Source organism: Anopheles stephensi, chromosome 2 (assembly GCF_013141755.1).
Source record: "Anopheles stephensi strain Indian chromosome 2, UCI_ANSTEP_V1.0, whole genome shotgun sequence".
In the NCBI taxonomy this organism is placed as follows: Eukaryota; Metazoa; Arthropoda; class Insecta; order Diptera; family Culicidae; genus Anopheles; species Anopheles stephensi.
In genome coordinates, this window is record NC_050202.1 from 4,555,968 (window position 1) to 4,574,607 (window position 18,640).

General features: G+C 45.6%; 1 protein-coding gene across 4 annotated transcripts in view; it reads right to left on the bottom strand.

The window, feature by feature from the left end:
* The window catches only part of LOC118508155 (catenin delta-2), a 34,064-nt gene extending 15,858 nt beyond the window's left edge, over window positions 1-18,206 (bottom strand). The window contains exons 1-2 of one of the 4 annotated variants that reach the window (XM_036047694.1): window positions 17,580-18,206; window positions 7,819-7,928 (exon numbers count right to left, since the gene is read on the bottom strand). The gene's annotated coding sequence lies outside the window, so the exon portion shown is untranslated. Of the gene's footprint in view, window positions 1-7,818; window positions 7,929-16,235; window positions 16,735-17,579 lie in introns of those variants that run through there. The other 3 variants (XM_036047695.1, XM_036047692.1, XM_036047693.1) reach the window with 3 other exon arrangements.
* Between the last annotated feature and the right edge of the window lie 434 nt (window positions 18,207-18,640).

An 18,640-nucleotide genomic window follows, 5' to 3' on the forward strand; every position in this document is an offset into this window, starting at 1 on the left:
TCGAGTCTCTGGAGGACCACTGTGCTCGACTGTCCCAGCATTCCTCCCGGACATGTCTGTGTGCGGAATCAAGAATAATGCAGTCTGACACAGTACTCCACTCCACGTTGTACCTCCTTTGTGACTCTATCCCAGCGTTGCTTACATGCACATCAGATAGATTTACCGCGTACCGACGTCTCGGGGATAGTGTCTTGCGTTCTGTGAGGTTACTCTTTACATTGCCATTTATCATGATCTTATGCGAATGTCCAGTGTCCCCTTTGAAAAATTGATAAAGCTTTCTTAAATAAATTCCTAATAGAGAGAATTTAATTCTACTTTCTAACCGGTGATGGCCTCCAGAGATAAATGACGTTTAGCAGACACTTCACAAGAGCCTGATCATGTACATATAGGTCCCACGTAGGAGAATTCTCGCCACAACAACGAGAAAAACACCAAGACGATGACTATTCTATTCTAGTAACATCAAAACACATAGACAACTTCACAGGCAACTGTTTTTCTGACAGTGCACACCGTGTGTCTGCCAACTTCGCGACCAGTTAGTCAAAAGGAATACTAGTACTACAAGGCGGGGGACAGACACCTCGTCCATGATACCATCAGCAACCAATAGTTATGCCTTCTCCTCTGCTTCTTCTTCCCCCTCCACAGTTCAATAGCCCGCCCAACCATGGCCGGGATGGTGGTGGTGGTGGCTTGATAAATGACTTCCGCTGATGGACGTGAAACCATCAACCCATCACGGACACAATAGACGATAGACCTAAATACAATGTGCAATGGGCAGCAATGCCCCGAAGAGACGCGCCAGACAGACACACGGCAGCAAAACAGCGCGAGGATTTGTTGTCTTGCTGGGGCCGTTTTTTTTTTTTTTTTGTTTTCGTCGTCCGCTTCTCTCGAAGATCCTTTCCCTTGAAGACGAAGTCGCAAGGACAATACCGTGGTCCGTGTGACAGACCTAACACACCATTAGCTACTTGCTTGAGTAGCATATAATTGACTGAACCCATGAAATATTCATTGTTTTGCTATTTTTGAGCGTCCTAGTTCCTTTTTACTTTTGCTGCTTTTCCAAAACAGCCTGCTACAAAGCGGAGTGTCTTTTTACTTTTGTTAGTTTATCCATTTTGAAGGAGGAGAGGAGAGTGTCGCGAGCGTCCATCCAGCAGCGTGGAAAAAAGGTAGTAATAAAAATAATTATTCACCCACCCCAGAGGAAGGCGCGGCATCTTCGCGATTTTGCTTGTATTTTTATATTTGCTGTCGTTTTCCGTATATCATCTATTGTTTGGCGGAAAATCAAGTCTTTAGCTGCACCACAAAGCGCCGCCCGAGATTCTGTGTTCTGATTCATAGCGTTTCGATGATTTTAGGACAAAACAGGCTAATGTTTAATGGAAATTATTAAACAGCAAAGCTTTAAGGTGCTTCGGATTGGATAACGATCTAAATTTAGCTAAGGATCTTGTTCCCCTTTACACTCAGCATAACATCCTCTCATTGAGCTTTCCCCGGACACAAATTTCTCTTCACTAATGGTTCACACCACTTCCTCCATGGAAAAGGAAAACTCCCTCCCGAAAGGTACCGAACCGAATTCGGTTCGCTTCTTATCTGCGAAACCAAACCGGGCCCCACACATTTCGTCGATGGGTTTGAAAATTGAAAATTATCGAGCGGAAAACTGAAGCGACAGTGCGAGTGAGAGAAGACTGCGAATGGATTAAGCGCTAGTGTGGTGTCACCCACCATATGCAGCAGCATCCATTTAGATCGCTTCGATTGCGGTTTCGGAACAGACAGGCAGACCAGACCAGACCGATCGGTAGGAACGGCGTACGACGGCATCACTGCGACATCCTTTCACCACCTTGCGGTCGTCGGGGTGTGGTGTACTCATCCGACTCATAAAAGGGATTTTGGGGCACAACGTAAATTCACTGCCCCGTGGTTCGCTGAGAGGAAGAAAATTAATGGGAACAGAAAAAGGGTGGACCCGCAACTTACGCGCTCTTATACGGCGGGCGAGCACTATCTCGGCTATTGGCTTTACGTTTTTCAATCGATGATGGGGAGGAGGGCAAGCTTTGAAAGTGTCATGCAGTTTGCATACCTTGGGCGAGCTTATTTTGAGAAAAAAGCGCCTAAATGTATGCAACGCTTTTGTAAAATTTCCGGCTTGTAGTTTAGTTGAGCAATGTAAAAATTTTGACAAGCCTAAATGTATTCAATTCACCAATCAAAATGGTTTTCTTTGGAACAATATCTCAAACATTGCTACCGCACATATTGCTTTGTTGACGATTTCCATAGAAACAAGGTATTAATATGTCGGTATGAGTGGTTTTCCAGATGAACATGAAGAACAACGAGCACTATTGAATTTCGTATGAATTTTACAGAAAACATACATCGCATTCGACCGCATCTGGAAGTGTGGAATTCTCGTTTTACTATCGATGTGTCGTAGACAGATAAGCAGAGCCTAAATTTATGCAATCCGTCCATCAAAATTACGTTCGTAAAACCAATCTCTCATATTCAATATTTCTGGTGTGTTATGATGATTGGGAAAAGCCCGTCGTGAGCCCGTAGCTTCTCTTTTTGCTTTAAAAATCTTCATGATGTAAACATAAAGGCACCTTGGCGTTGGACTATAGTCGTTACTGCCGCTCTCTCTCTCTCTCACTGCGGCCAGTGCGGTGTTGATAACGATCATTAAAACCGCCAAAAAGATACTACAGAGCATAAGCTGACAGTATAAGCCTTTGAATAAAATCCTTCCCCAACCCAAGCTGGTGTGGTGGGCCTGCTCCGAACCGGAGAACCGGAGAAGTGTTAGTTTGTAATATTTTGCCTCGGAAAGACAATCCTTTGGTTTCTTTTTTTCTGCCACCGTTTAGTCAGTCCAGTCAGAATTGAGGATTCGGCTACATTCCATTGGGATTCGCCTCGACACAGCGACCATTCCTGTTCCCGTACTCATTCGAGATTTGACCAAATATTTTCATCCATCTCCATCTGACCGTGTGTAGCCCTCTTTTGCAGGGCGCAGGAAGGATTGGTTTCCTTACGATAAAAAAAAAAAAATCCTTCTCCAACCCAACGGGAGACAACTTTTTCGCTTATCGTCTACATTTTACTCGCTCACTTATGTCAGAGTGCAGAGTTTTTTTTCCTTCGTACGATACATCGTTGGGGATATGCTGCCCGTGGATGGGAGGCGAGTAGAATGAAACGGCACCCAACATTCGGACAACCGCAAGGACTTTCCACAATCCTGTAACCCCCCCCCCCTCCCCCCCCCCCCCCGAACATTTTCTTCACCGGGTAAATGTGGAGCGGGATTGTTGTGGTTGGACAACTGTTCTTACTGCTCGTTATCACCCGTCCATCCATTTTGTGCAAACGGGCACATCCACAATTGTTACAGTAATACCGTTGGAATTACTTTTTCGCCCAACGCTATCTTTCTAGCCTCGGTCGGCGTGGTCCCCCAAAAACCGCCAACCTTCCAAAACGAACTGACGTTGGTAGACAACATTGTTGAATTTGTTTCGGCGGAGCGAGAAGGCACATGTGTTATCTCTTTTTGCTATCCTTATGTTTGACCAGCCAGGATAAAACGGAAGGATTGGTTTGGCTCAATTTTATGCTAGAGTGTGTGTGTGTGTGGTATTACTTAGTGCAGGTATAAATACATATCGGGCACTTATTATTATGCATCATGCACTTAGCGGTGCACTTGACGTAAGCAAACATCGCTCTAACATGGCAGCCATATTGCAAGTGAATGGTTTCTCTCACCAACAAAAAAACCTTTCACAGCGCGTACACAATCAAATTGACTTTCATTGCAATTTTTACCCGCAACCCGTTCAAAAAAAAAGGGAGTTTATTGATAAAAACCTATTCGTCCTATTACTCTTCCCACCGGACTGAGCTGAGAAATGAATTCACAATTTTTAGCGGCCGTCAAGCGACAAGGTCGTTTTGGACTATTTAAATAAGCTCGTTAGCATTTTGCCTTCTATTGTGTTCAAGTGCTTCTTTTTTTCTTCTTCTTTCGTGGTGGGTACCTTTTGGGGAGGATTTTTTTTTTTACTTTCGTCAAAAAAGAAACGGATGGTGGTTGCAATGCGCGATTTATGCACGGTTTCTTGGCCAAGCAATTGAATGACCCTGCTGCCTCTACTCGAGTAGCAAATTATTATTATTAGTAGTAGCGTTGGCATTAAACGAACCGTAATTAAATGGTTCGATAATTAGCCCAAACCAGCACTAAATCATTGCGTGATTTATACCAATTTTGCTTCAAATTGGGCAACTATCAACCCGTAAGCTTGATGGTTTTGGTAATTGGTTTAGATTTAGGCGAAACTATTGCTGTCGGAGCTGAAAATTGAAAATCCCCCCTTAAGTTTAAAGCACAGGACGCGCAAAACAAAGAGCTCAAATTCTTTGCAGCATTATTCGGTGACAAATGGAACGACCTGGAAGCCCATCATTCATACACCCATTCGTATGCTAATGCGTAGTGTTTCGTTGCTCTAAAGCACCGACGGGAACACGAAATATTCGATGCACCACCCAACAAGCAACAGCATCTTCGGACGGTTCGGTTGAGCGCACCCCGTAAAAAAGATTCATAAATCTTTCACACGACTTTTTTTATGAAACACTTCTGCTGCTCTGTTCTCCACTTTTTCTTCTGTTGCTTCCAGCCATCCTACACACACCGAGAGGACGATTATGGATGACCACGCATTCGACTTCGGTATGGGGCGATGATGGGGGCGATTCATTCATTCCATTCCAGCTATGCTTCTGTTTGTAGCGCGGAAAGAAAAGTCCATTATTAAATGCACACAAACGCTTCGACTGCGCGGCTTCTTTATGACAGGACACACTGCGCGCGCTACTGGTGGTCATTGCTGTCGCGCTCTGTATTTCGTCGGTTCGTCTATCGGTTTATGACTTCTTTTCAAATGTCTGGCCCGACCCCAAAACGCCGCGCAATTCCGGGCGTGTGTTGGCTAGCACACGCCCAGTTGATATGAATTTTATTGCCGAACGTGCTTGTCCGTAGTTAAACGGATGAAAGTGTTTACTAAATAGAGCATAAACAGTAGTGACGGGGGGAGCACACACACGTTTTAAAACAAATATTACTTAAAAAAATATACATTTGTTATACAAAAGAAACACTAAATTTGTTTGAGTCTATTGGGTCCTGTGATAACTTCAGTCGGCTTGTTTTACTATGGCGATGAATTGCTACTCCGTCTTGGTTATAGAGTGGTTGGATTAAGTCCTCCGAGATATATCGGCCCAAAAATCTCTGTAAGACGATGCGCGGAGGCCACATGGAAGTCTTCTTCTTCTTCTTGGCCTATCTTAGGTCATGTCTGGAATTTCTGGTTTACTAGACTTCATGATAGCTCACTACAGGAGAAAAGTCTGGATGGGTTTCAAACTACGGTCCTGTTGTGTGAAGATGAGCGCCGCTATCGCTTCGGCCACCAGACCGCCTCTCATTGTGCCTCACTATGTCCAACTTTTCAGGGCTAGGATAAAACTCTATCATCGTTCATCCTCATTAGCGATCATACCGATCCTCATTTTTATAACTGTCCAAAATCAACCGATAAATGCTGTAAAATTGTGTCTTCAAAATTTAAAGCTCAACTCAACATTCGATTTAAAGCACACACACACAAAACAACACGACACCACCAAAAGCCAAACAACATATGTAAATGGAGCGCACACACAAAAGAAAACGAAAAAAACACACGACAAAGCTCTCATTTCAATCTACAAAACCAAACCAAACCGGGGACCGGGGGACAGGGGAACACGCTTCATGTGACACTCGCTCCCGGTGGGTTCGGTGGTGTACTCAACTGCTGGTCGGTTGAAATCGATATGGAAAAATAATTCAAAACCCCAATCGGGTTGAGTGGGTTTATGTAAGCAAAGGAAGCAGAGACACAGGAGCAAGCTCATGCTCGCAATGAGTCCCGCTGGATGAATAATTTTTGTCCCAAGGTCTTATTATCCAAAAGAAAAGGGGGCCAACTTCTTGGTGGATTGCTGAGGGGAGCAGCAGCAGATATGTGCTGCAATTGCCCCCAAAGTAGGAAAGATCAATTTTCATCCTCTTTTGTGTCGCACACAGCAGCCACGACAGAGGAAGGGATTCGTATTTCAAAGCCGTTTATTGGAGTACTTACTCGCAAAACAGATGACAATATCATCGAATGGGAAAGTGATTTATTTGGCGCTGTATCACACGTGTCAGGCAAGTGACATGAAAACATCGGGGGGAAACATAAATCTATTGCTGAAAAAAGAGGAAACAAAACCAGTACTCGAAAAGTTGTACAATAAAACAACTTCATATACATTTAAAAAAGGTGAGTAAAACTGACGCATACGATAACAATGTTTGAATATTCGCAATGCTTAGAAAATAAATATTAAAAGCACAACCGAATACACATTTAAGAGCAGGTCGGCTCTAACGAGAAAACCAAAACATAAATACTCATGTAAAGAAACCATACATGAGCCTTAGACGAACCCGTACTCGACCTTTTGACCACGCCAACAAAACCGTCAAACCAGTGCTAATACTACCCCTCGGTTTTTTAGCCTTCATACACGTCATTCGTGCCGTCCCCAAAAGCGACTACAATTGTTTCTGCAGTCACAAAAACGTACATGTCCGCCGTGTACTTCCTCGAACCGGAAGCGATGACTGGTGTGATGACTGAACCTAAAGGGTTCTACTGTTCCGTGGTTTTATGGTGCCCGAGCGTTGCCAAAGTATGTGTGTGCATACATATGTGTGTTGTGAGCGTCATGTCAAGAGAGTGGAAAAAATCGATTTTCCCATGCTCGAGAGCTCGTGAGTAGGGGTGGTGGCACCACACCACTGCTGCTGCTGGTGTGTGTGTGTGTGTGTGTGTGTGTGTGTGTGTGGAAAACCGGCTCGATTGGGTCATATTCAGCGAGTCTCACACTCTCGCACCGGAAGTGAAAACCCTTTCGGGATGGGTTGTACGCGGATGTACCTCTTGACGTACACAGAGAAGGCGTTCGGTGAGCCGTGGAGCGGAAACACTTCAACGATGCCAAGGAGAAGGAGGACGGCCTCTCGGTTCCTAATATTAACGCCAAGCCGGCGATGGCGTCTCTCCTACAGAATCCCCCCTCAACATTGAACTTCGCGTATCTTTTGTACGATGATGCCTCAGCACAGCACAGCCCAGTTTCCACTATTCTTCGACCTGTTCACTTCACACTCGGCAACCCAATATCTGCCAGAGTTCCCAAAAAATGGGGACATATTATATACATATATCCCATCCAGTCTGTGTTCACAATTCCCAGCAAACTCTTTCCCCGAGACGGGGAACGATGCGCCAGTGGGGTCTTGTCTGATCAAACAAGCGCACTGCTTGTCTGTCTTTCCCCGTCGCATTCACGGATGACAGTAGCGCGGCTCGGTCGGAACTCCCGCGCTTCCCACAACAGCTCTCCCCACCAGCAAAAGATCCTGTTACAACCTCAACCACACCGCAAAATGCATCATTACCGACCGAGCTCAACCTTTTTCGGGGAGGTAGATATGGAGAACTCTCGATGCTCTAATAACCCACCAGTTCCCCCAAAAAGTGCATTTAACGATGTGCCTGAAAGTGTAATAGTCAACTGAGGCAGACAGAGGCAGCACGGCAGCTGCCGCGTGTTCGGACGGATTCTCTAAGGAATAAGGAATCATTGCAGCATAAAACTTACATGGCTCACCGACGGAGGGCTGCCCAGGGGTTACGAGGATACGAGACAGGCGGTTCTTATTAAGTTTACTCTTGTGTGTTTTGTGGTCCTTGGAGCGCAATGGAGGCTGGCTGGAACAGAAGCGATTCCAGAATTAGTCAAGTGTAGACATTTTGGTACGGGGCGCTATAGCGATACTTGTATGGAGCAACTGTTTTTGAGCCACGACGTATGATTAATCGTGCAAGTCGCGGACATGTTTGATTCTTCAATTCCCAGGGTTTTAAGGATTGGAGCACTGTAGTATTATTATTCTGCACCTAGAATTCAAGAGTATACTGTCTATGCTGCAAACTTTACTGCAATAACTACTCAGTCTAATGGAACATTCAGGATACACAGCTTGCCCTTCTCAGAATTCCTTGCTACAAGCCTCAATAAGTTTTGCCCTGGTCCTGGACGTAGGAAACAGCGAAAAGTCGCAAGCGAAGCCGGATTTTTCCAATCATCGTCCCCCCCCCCATGGCTCGCCCTACCGTAACCATGTCTTGAAGCAAACGAAGGAAATTGAAAAATTGCACACGCGAAATGGCTCAATCGGAGAACCGTCTGAATCACTCTCGCCACCACCAGCCGTCAAAAGTGGCGGCGCTTGCAATACTTCGCCCCGCTTTTCCCTACCGTCTGGCGCTTGATGGTGTTCTATAAAAATTTCCTCACACAGGATCACACAACCCATTAATCACCCATCGCTAACGCCACGCTGCTGTGGTGGTGCCAGAACAATTTAACCAGACATACCTCATCTGCTCATCTTTATAAGCGCTTTTGTACGGGCGCCCGGCACGGCTCCCGGCCGTTGCTGCTGCACAGGGTCTGGAGGCCATTTTCTTGATTAATTTATTATTGTTTGCCTTGAGAGTTTTCCACCGATACACCATTGTGTGCTTCCTGCGCGCTCGCGTCTATGAAGCGAGATTTTTCGAACCATACGAGAAAAAGGCAACAAACATTACACTCGCCATGTTGCAATGCATGCTGCTGCGGAAAGAGGCCGCAGGGGCGGTGATGTTTTTCGTATATCGCAAGCGTTAAGAAATATGACCCGAAGGTTTTCCTCCCCCCCCCCCCCCTCCCGGGGGGCGGCACACGGTCTGGAAACAATTAACAAGCATGTGCATCATGCTGCTATGTTTTTCTCCATCATCTGGAGGCGCTAGGTAGGCAGTAGGGCGGGAGGTTTTCTTGCTCGAATGTCTTGAGAGGTTGAAAGAAAGAAAAAGGGAAACGTAAACAGCACGTGCGCTAAATGGCCTAACACACACACGCGCGGGCAGGCAGGTAGGTAGGCAGGTAGTAAGTGTACCGAGAAGTTTTCGATTGGAACTTGTATCGGTCTTTTTGTGTAGTTATTAAAAACGGGCAGACACAGTGAACATAATCAATTAATATACTGAGCTTGAGGGACGTTAGGACATTTTCTTTGGTACGGATGGATGCTTGAAATGACTGCCTGAAGGTCAATTGTAAGGAAGTGGACAACGCTGCTTCAGAATCCTTGAGTAGATTCTCTAATATCACTACTATTAACTCCGTTTATCCGCGACATTAAATTAGTTATCACGTGTCGAGTCTCTACTTATGAACTGTCTAACGCCTCTCATGGCAGTACTGCGAGATTCCGGTAGAGGGCGCCACTAAAAACTACTAAAAAAGGATGGCAGCATAGCAGCATTTTGAGCGATATCTTACGACGAAGTTAATCCCAGATAATCCATTTCGGGGATTGCGAGACATCTTCATCACATCAAACAGCGACCTCCTTAGAGGCTTGTTGTAGCTCTGTAACGATAATTTCTTAATCATAGGACCCCCTCTTGGTGATGCACATTATATTATAATTTTGACCCCTAACCGATCCACACACAGTAACGTTTTCCCATAAAACGCCCTTTCATCAAATAAGAGAAACTATTGACTTATTCTTATTCACGTTGTGCATACGTTGGATGAAGGTATGCGCAAACGAGAAGGTCCACAAGTGCAAACAGAAACCGGTCCCTCTCCGCAGTATTTACCATCCAGGACCATCATTAATTGTACTCGTGCACGAGCTAGGCAATTATTTACTCCCAACTATAAACGGCCGGGTGGTGATACGTGCTAAGATAAATTTGTTTTATCATTTATATCAATAAAAGCACCCGACAGCCAAGGCAGCCAGACAGCCAAACATGTGAACGATGTCCCAAAACTTTCGACCGAAATTTATATCAAATTTAATGCCCATCTAGCAGTGGCAAGGCACACTCACCCACACACACACATCCCGGAAGCTGCAGCGGTCCCCATAAAAGCACGCAGCCATGGCTCAATGCACGCAGTGGTGTTAATAATTTTTCCTACTAATTACCCCCAAATGGAACGTGTGCACTGCGATCTGCACAGCGAGTGAGAAAGGCACAAACAACGTCCCGAAAAATGCGACACAACGTTGGCTACGCTGCATGATGATCTCTACACAATATGCCGGGTTATATATTTGCTGGCAGTGACATACAGCTAAGCAAAAAGCATAAGCAAATCTTATCCTCCTAAGCGGATACACCAAATCCTCCAGGTTCCCACCGGTGAGGGCATTTGGACCTGGGTGTCCCAACCATACCCGCCATTGTTGATCTGATTAGGGGTACATTAAACAATCCTATCTAGCAAATTACCTGATTGCAAATTGTATTTTCACCTGCTCTTCCGGAACAATCTGTGTGTGTGTGTGTGTATGGCATCGACTGACTGCGGTATAAACTGGTGCGTTGTTGTGTTTTTATTTGCTCTGCCCCGTTCGAGCTAGGCGAAAGGCCGAAAGAAACGAAAACATTGCCTACCCAGCGGACCCCTCCCCGAAGCACTTCTCCAACAGTCATTATTTATCCTTGGGAAGCTGTGCACCGGAGCATCTTTCTCTACTCCGCCAGAAGAGGGCGAAAAGGGGTGGAGGGAGCGCCGTATACCGGACCAGGAAGGTAGCTGACTAATTTCTCGTATCAAATAATACTTCAACCGGCCAACAGAGTAGTACCGGCCGTCGTCGGTGGGATACCGTATTTCATGTTCTCTTTCTCTCTCTCGAGAGAGAGTGATGATCAATTTTCCTTCATTCCAGAGTTTTCCCTTCCGCCGCATCTCACATTTTGCCCCTCGAATGCATCAAGATCCATTATCGGTTCGTTTTTCGCCAGTGTATCGATCCGTTCGCGTCGACCACGAGGGCTTTCCCGGTAGTGTGAATGTCCTGCGATCTCAGTGTGCTGTGCTTTACTGCTAGAGCTTTAAACTGCTCCCACAAGAGGTTGGGAAAAAGGTAAGCGAAAGGAAGAAAGGCTCTCGGCGAATGCAACGATTTTCACTTCCAGATTCTACAAAAAAAAAAAACCCCGTGATGTTGGTGATTTTTTCCTATCCTTTTTTGCAAAAAAAAAGGGAAAGAAAAGATTTCGCCACTGATTATAGATAATCTGGTACTCCGTAGCACGACTACAACTACTACCACTAACACTACTAATGCGATTTGAGTGTTGGTGGGGTCGCGAACAGACAGGGATTTTTTCCGACTCGATAAAAAAGGGCGACGAGTAAGGAGGTTGCGTTAGATAAGATGAGTTCCTGCAGTCGCAAAAAAAAGGGACATAACCTGAATTTTCTCCCTTCACGGTTATAGCACCCAGATTAGCATAGAGCCGTTTATTTGGTTGGTAAGAAGGCACTTTTGTTGGTTATTTCAGAGGCGAAAGAATGTTTGTATTCGTAGTAATAACGATAGTCAATCGATTTAGAAAATAGATCAGCTCCGATTAAATCTTTGTAGTATTTTTTAGTTAAATTTATGGATACGAGAGGTGGAGTTATGAACTACCGAGATCCAATACCGGTATGGAAGTAATGCCGACTTCTCCGTATGAAGGGTAGAGTCAGTTTAAATTATTTAACAGGCGTCACATAAATTCTTAACTCCATCTATTCTACTCTATTAAAATCTCTTATTTTGAATGGAATATTCTTCTTCTTCTTCTTCTTTGGCACTACAACATCGAGAGGTCTCGGCCTGCCATTTCTGGCTTTCTGTGACTTGATTTTACCCGTAGAAAAGTAGTCAGCCTTACGTACGGTGAGTCGGTCTGGATGGGATTTGAACCCCGTCCCTGCCGTGTGAAGACCGGCGCCACTGGCGCCTTGGCCCCAAGAATATTCTAATTCATAAAAAAAAACTTGGAAACCAACTGCAGCCATATTGAAGACATTTTAATCATCTTCTTGAAAATCGATTCCCTCAAATTCAATTGAGCGAAGGAAAAAACGACTGCCTGTCTGCCGGAAGTACGCCAGCCAAGACATTTCCCACCTAGGAAAATTAATTTCCTCCCACTAGACGACTAGCGCAGAAGTTAGTGGTAAGAATCTTTATCGCCTAATCGCGTAATGTAACCAGAACGAAGCAAATGACGCACTGCATAAATCGATGAACGTAGTAGCATCGAGACGCTGCCCATTGCTAGTTTATGGTCCACCATCTTACGCGCCAATAAGATGAAAGCAGTGGTGTTCCTTTGTTGGACAAAGGGACGATACGCCAAACAAAGAATCAACGCCACGAGAAATAATATAAGAAAACTTGTGCAGTAATACTCTTTGCTTTGTATCTTATCGACTGATCCGGATCCACCGTTGATGATCAACCGAGTCAACCAACACCCGCGTGACAGTGGGGCTATGGGTTGTTTTGATTTTCTCACTGTGCGTCACACACCTTATCACATCCCACCTTCTGGATGATCTCCATCTCCCCCTCGTACCCGGTGGTCTCCACAGTGTCACGCCGGTACAGAAAGTCACGTTGTTTCGCGCCCGCTGCACACGACAAGGGATATCCAATTACTTGTTTCGAGGTCGTTCCGGTTATTTGTCATATTGCTTCGCTTTCGATGGTGGTGCTGATGATGGGCTGCTTTCGCTGCTTTGATTGTCGCGAACCCAATACGGCGTGGAGCAAGCACGCGAACAAATAATGCTGCTTCCGCCCTGGCACTAGCCCTGCTCGATGCTGCTCCCGTTTAGCCCTCGACGATTTATGTCGTCGCCAGGCTCTTGAGGAAGGTTACAAACGAGAGCGCGCGCGCGCGCGCCCGTTCACCATTATCATTATCATCATCGTTATCAACAGTGGCGTTTCTTTTAGGTTTGCCGGGAGTTGAATTCCTTCGCCGGGATTTTTTCCACTCCATCTTCGTTAAGGAGTCGGTCGGTTGTTCCAGGTTGATATTCGATCCTCTTCAATCGGGTAACCGGTTTGTTCTATATTTGGACCGCTTTGTTGATGGTTTCTGCACGCTTTAGACGGATCGAATTCTTTCAATTGCTCGCAATCGTCTAAACGCTGCTTTGCTGCACCGATTGTGCTCTATGGACGAGGGAATGCAGACGGACGGCGGACAGTATATTTGTTGATAACAAAAGAGAATTATTGCCGATTGATTCCAGCGTTTTTTTCATGGTGCTGCAAGCGCATTAAGCAATGCTTCAAGTAATAAAACCGCAACAAATCGGGTAAAGTGCACGCCCGCTTCGAATCTGTCCCATATTTGCCGTGTTCTGTAAAATGCCACCGGACGCAAGGAGAAAGCGCAATCAGCAGCTCCACGGAGGAGGCCACAGATGCAAAAGTGTGCCACCAGCACCAGCAGCAACAAGCAAAGCGCAACGAACCGGTTTGTCCGTGGCGCAGCTAAGCCAAGCTACGACCAGCGTTCGCCGTCATTATTCGTTATTATTCGCGGTTTCAATGTTGCCGGCAACACTGGCTCTTGCGAGCGCTGCAAATCTCGTCGCCATCGACCGTCCGGACCCGTCGGCCATCGACGACGACGTGCACCTTGATTTGTGACGATTTCTACAGCTAATGAGATGGCACGTTTAGATGTGAAACTTGGCATGATCAGGTGCATGCGGTGTGGTTATTATCGACGTTAATGCTGAAGACATATAATGGCGCTCAATTTGTGCATTTTGTGCTAGTTAATTTTTAGCACAATTGGGGTCTAGGATGCCTTTACGGTTGATTTACTTTTTTTTGTATACTATGCTACGTTTGTGGCCTCAAAAGTTTAGTATTTTCCGAGAAATGGCCTGATTGGCTAATTTCATGATATTTTTTGTTTTCTACCAAAAATCCTACCACGGGTCGTCTTGTGTCATTCTCATGATAAGACTAGTCTACTGGAGATTCATAGTACAGCTCATAGAGCACGTCAAGGTGGCCAACAATCCTTCTGAGTATCTTCTTCACGAATACAGCTTGAAGGATTTCGATCCATGTCTTAGGGGACATCCACATGATTGATAGGACTATAAACGTCCAAAACAGTAAATGCTTCGACTGTTACGACAGGAGTTTTGTTTAGAGTAATTTCTACAGGATTTAACATAATCTCGTTGGTAGCCACAGCCCCTAAGTTGTTGTTAGTACAGACCATTGACCCAAAAGCTGCCAAGTGAAGTTTTGGAGGACTCTGCTGGAAGAGATAACATGTCTATTCATCACCAATAGCGTTTGTCAGCATTTGATAGTCGGATTCTCGGATCATTTACGGTTTCACCGCAACACTTTCCAACCCGAGGTTTTACAAGTTTCTGCCATATGAGAGATCTTCAATTCGATTATGTCAGAGCCGCCAGCGACTGCAAGGACTGGAGAGCACTTAAAGAGATCAGGGAACAGGTAAATACCATCAAGTTATTGAGCATTGTTTCTAGCTCGAACAGGCATGGTAAGCAATGCCGAATTTCCAGCAGGGTTCAGTAGCAGACATAAAATCTTCCTGGATGTTATTGCTGTTCTCTAGAATTTTTCGGACAGTGTGAAAAATCTAGTTTGTGTGGATTGAACTAAAATGAACTAATATGCCAAAGCAGGAGTAAGTTAGTCAACATAAATAACATCAAACAACATGTTTAAGTTGCGTTCTAGGTTGGTTCGAAGTAGGGACACAAAAACGCTAATGATGCCGTACGCGTGTGTGTGTATTTGTTTTGTTTCCTAGCAGCAGCAGCAGCAGCAGCAGCAGCAGAAAGCAACCAATTGGCGAAACATGCTTGCCGACGCACAATAAACAATTTGTGGTGCCTTGCGGGATACACAACCCCCTCTTACCTCCCCTCCAGCCCCTCCATCTCCACCAACCCCATCCCAAACACCGGATATGTGCGGCAACAACGTGCGTAGTGAGCGCCGATGCGTATTTGTGACAAATTTCGAGCCTTTTTTTTTATTCTCCTCCAATGTTTGTGAGACGAGTCGGTGAGATGATAATTATCCGCCTTCAATCTCGGTGAAAATGGTTTACAGTCGGCACTGCTCATCATCATCTCACCAGAGACTCAGTCGCACTCCTTGTCGAATAGAAAAGAGGTCGCATTTATCTTCTCGCCAAAAAGGATACGCCGCGCACTTGCTCACATACAGCATCCACCACCATACACACACACGTACACACTTTAGCGGCATCGGAGAGAAACAACAGCAGCAGATGCGCTCCTCTCTCACGCACAGGTGAGAGCAAGCGAGCCCGTCGACGAGCTCGCATCCTTCACATACACCACTGCACCAACCGCGGGTTCGTCGTGTCGTGTTTTCTTCGCCGTCTCTTCGTGACACTTTTGGTCCGCACCCTGTTGTGTGTGTCAGGAGCTTTTTTCCTCCGTGCGTAAATCCCCACCCACCTTCCTGCTCCCTCTTTTCTTCTCGTTGCCCTATTCCTCACAGTGAATGCAATTCCTTTACCCCAAATGCCATTCTCTCTTTTAACCTGCCTGCACGCCGCGTAAATGATCATAGTAACCCAGATTCCACTTTCTTCATTCGGCGCGCACACACACGCACTCATACGCACACTGCGCGCGACACCCGCTGCACTTTCCGGATGCACGCCCCGGGGAAAGTGATTCCTTTTTTGGTGAAGTCAAACGGAGCCAGAAGTAAGACGAGCAGGGTATTGCAGGAAAAGAAAGTAGAAAAAAAGCCGAAAGACACATACGCACACACACACTCAGGCACACTGGGGCGTAATCCTTTTAGGCGTGCTTTTTGCCACCTTCACTGTTCCAGTAAGCTGCCCCCATCAAAGGCGGCACTGGCGGATTCAATCAATCACCTACATCGCTACCACTCTCCCCGAGTTGGCGAGTCCCGGTGGGGTTGGAAAATCCTTTAGGAAAATTGTTGCCGCACCCTTATGCTTCCAGGGAAGAAGATTTGTTGACAGGTGTGTGTAGATGTCAGTCAGCCAGTCAGCCAACTTGGATTTTGCTTATCTCGGCTGCATTTTTTATCTCACACATCATCATCACCATGAATTTCGCACACCTTTTTCTCGCGCTATACACACCTTCTTTTTCGCGAAAAACGGACAAAAACACCACAGGGGCTGCTTGATACTTGATTCTCACACACCACAGCTCGCCTTTTTCCGAGGCCCCCGTTCCGACCGATGGCTTTTGTTGATTAATGTATAAATCGCAAATACCCACACACTACACACTTACAGACACACACACACACAATCACACACGGAATGGAATAGTTTTACAAATTCACTGCACAAACCGCGGAAAACCACCCGAGGCAAACGCACACCGAGCCGTCCACACGTACACACATTACGACGGTACGACGACGACTCGGGCTGTCAAAAACCGTCGAACCGCTTCTCGTGTCACGCACGCACTACTCTCGGACGACGGCACCGTGTGTTGTGCTACACCGCGTTGCAAATTTTCCATTCGCCGTGTCGCCACTGTATGTGTGTGTGTGTGCACATGGGTGCGCCTGTGCGCTCACTGTGTGTGTTTCTCCGTGTGACTGTGGATGAGAGAATGCGCGGCTTATCTTCCTTCACCCTTGTGCGTATGCCATACGATTGCATCCTCTCTCACTCATTCGCCCTCTTCTCGCATGGGAGGATTTTTTTTCTCTCTCTCTCTCTTTATGTGTGGAGTTCTGGTGGAAAAATCTTGCTTTTCCGGATCTTCCGGTGCCCGCTCTTCCACACCTCAATACCTCAATATTTCCAAAGTTGATAAAATAAGTGTACTAAAAATGCACTTTAACCAACCAAATAAATTTGCGATTTGCATCCGTTTTCCCTTTTTAGTGGTCATAGTAGGCAAATTTCTCCGGCCGGCATTCCGCATCGCTTTGCTTTTCTGCTCTCGCTTTCAAGCAGGCAGGTCTAGCTGGTACCGGTACCGATAGAAGGCTCAGATCAACTACATCACATAACATACTACGAGACTCGCAACCAAAATTGTCTTCCTTGTAGTCTGAGAAATAGTTAAGGTAATATTTAATATAAATCGGTTTAAAAGCAATCAAATAATTATTACCTAAAAGTCTAGTAAGTTTGCCAAGGCCCAAAAGAAGCTGATGGACATCATAAATGCTTGTTCATCTGCATGTGAGTAGTTGCTCGTATGAGTGATTTTCTCCTATGTATATTCTACGTTTAGTTTAAAAGATATCAATATTTTAGAAGGCTCTCTCGTACACTACAATCATTTGTAAATTCCAGTTGTTCAAATAAACATTGGAAATATAAAATTCATAAAACGAAGCTCCAAACAATCTCACAAATAATACACCGAAGAAAAAATCATCCCTTCTTTTCTGGCTGAAAATCAGTTCATCAATAACTTATTTTTTCCTCTTCTCTTTACATCTCCTTCATACTTACACGCTCACACACCACCACCGCTACGGCGTACGAGATCTGAACGCGCTATTTCACTCGCACACTCAGCCACCACATCAGCACGCTATTCGATGTCACCAATCTCGGTTCTCGCTCTTTCTTTCTGCTTGCGCCCTCTCGCTCTCGCACACACGTCTGCGCCTTTGACACTTTGACTCTTTCACACCGTCACACTCTTCTTCTGCTTGGCTGCTGCGGATGCTTCTTCTTTCCTTCTCGCACAAGTTCACACCACCACCGCCAGCACGCCGCTTACTTTTTCTTTCTGCTTCTTCGCTGCGTCTTGCCCGTGCTAGCGCATTTGCTTTGAGCCACCCGCTTCGGTGGCCGAGGTTTTGACACTGCACACACACACACACCTACACACACCCGTACCCACCGAACGGAGAGATGAATCAACTTTTCCACACCCGATTTCACGCACGAAACGTACCAATGCTGTTCAAACTTCAATCACACCGTGCAGAGGCACATTTCATCTACACTTTGCACACCGTTTGCACCGCAGGCAGGGCTTGAAAACTGGTTATTTTAGCGAAAACATGCACACCACACTAATTCCAGCTCATATCGAACCGAGTCGCCATATTTGTTTTTTTCGGTGTAGCGCGCGCCCCTCAGAAAGAAAAAGGGAACACGCACTATCGCTATGTTTCGCTCACACGGTACGGTCGAGTGGAATGAGCGAGAGCGAGAGAGCGCGAGGGTGTGAATAAAATCAAGGTCGGTTCATTGTTTGCTGACATCTCACCAACACTATCAAAGCTACGGGTTTGACAATCTCGATCGAAATCTGGGCTGGTGAGAAATTTGAAATTCATGTTCGAAACTTTTAAAAAGCCGTTAGAGTTTTAGAACAGAAACATTGTAGGTAGTGCCCGCTCAAAATCTTGTTAGTTGTGGCAAACCATACCATCCATCAATTTTATTTTGTGTGATATATTTATGTGTAGTTAATGTGTTAAAGCGTTATTGGTTGATTTGAAGTATTATGGCCAGAACAGTTTGGATCAGTCTTGAGTTTCTCTGAGGTTCCAAAATAC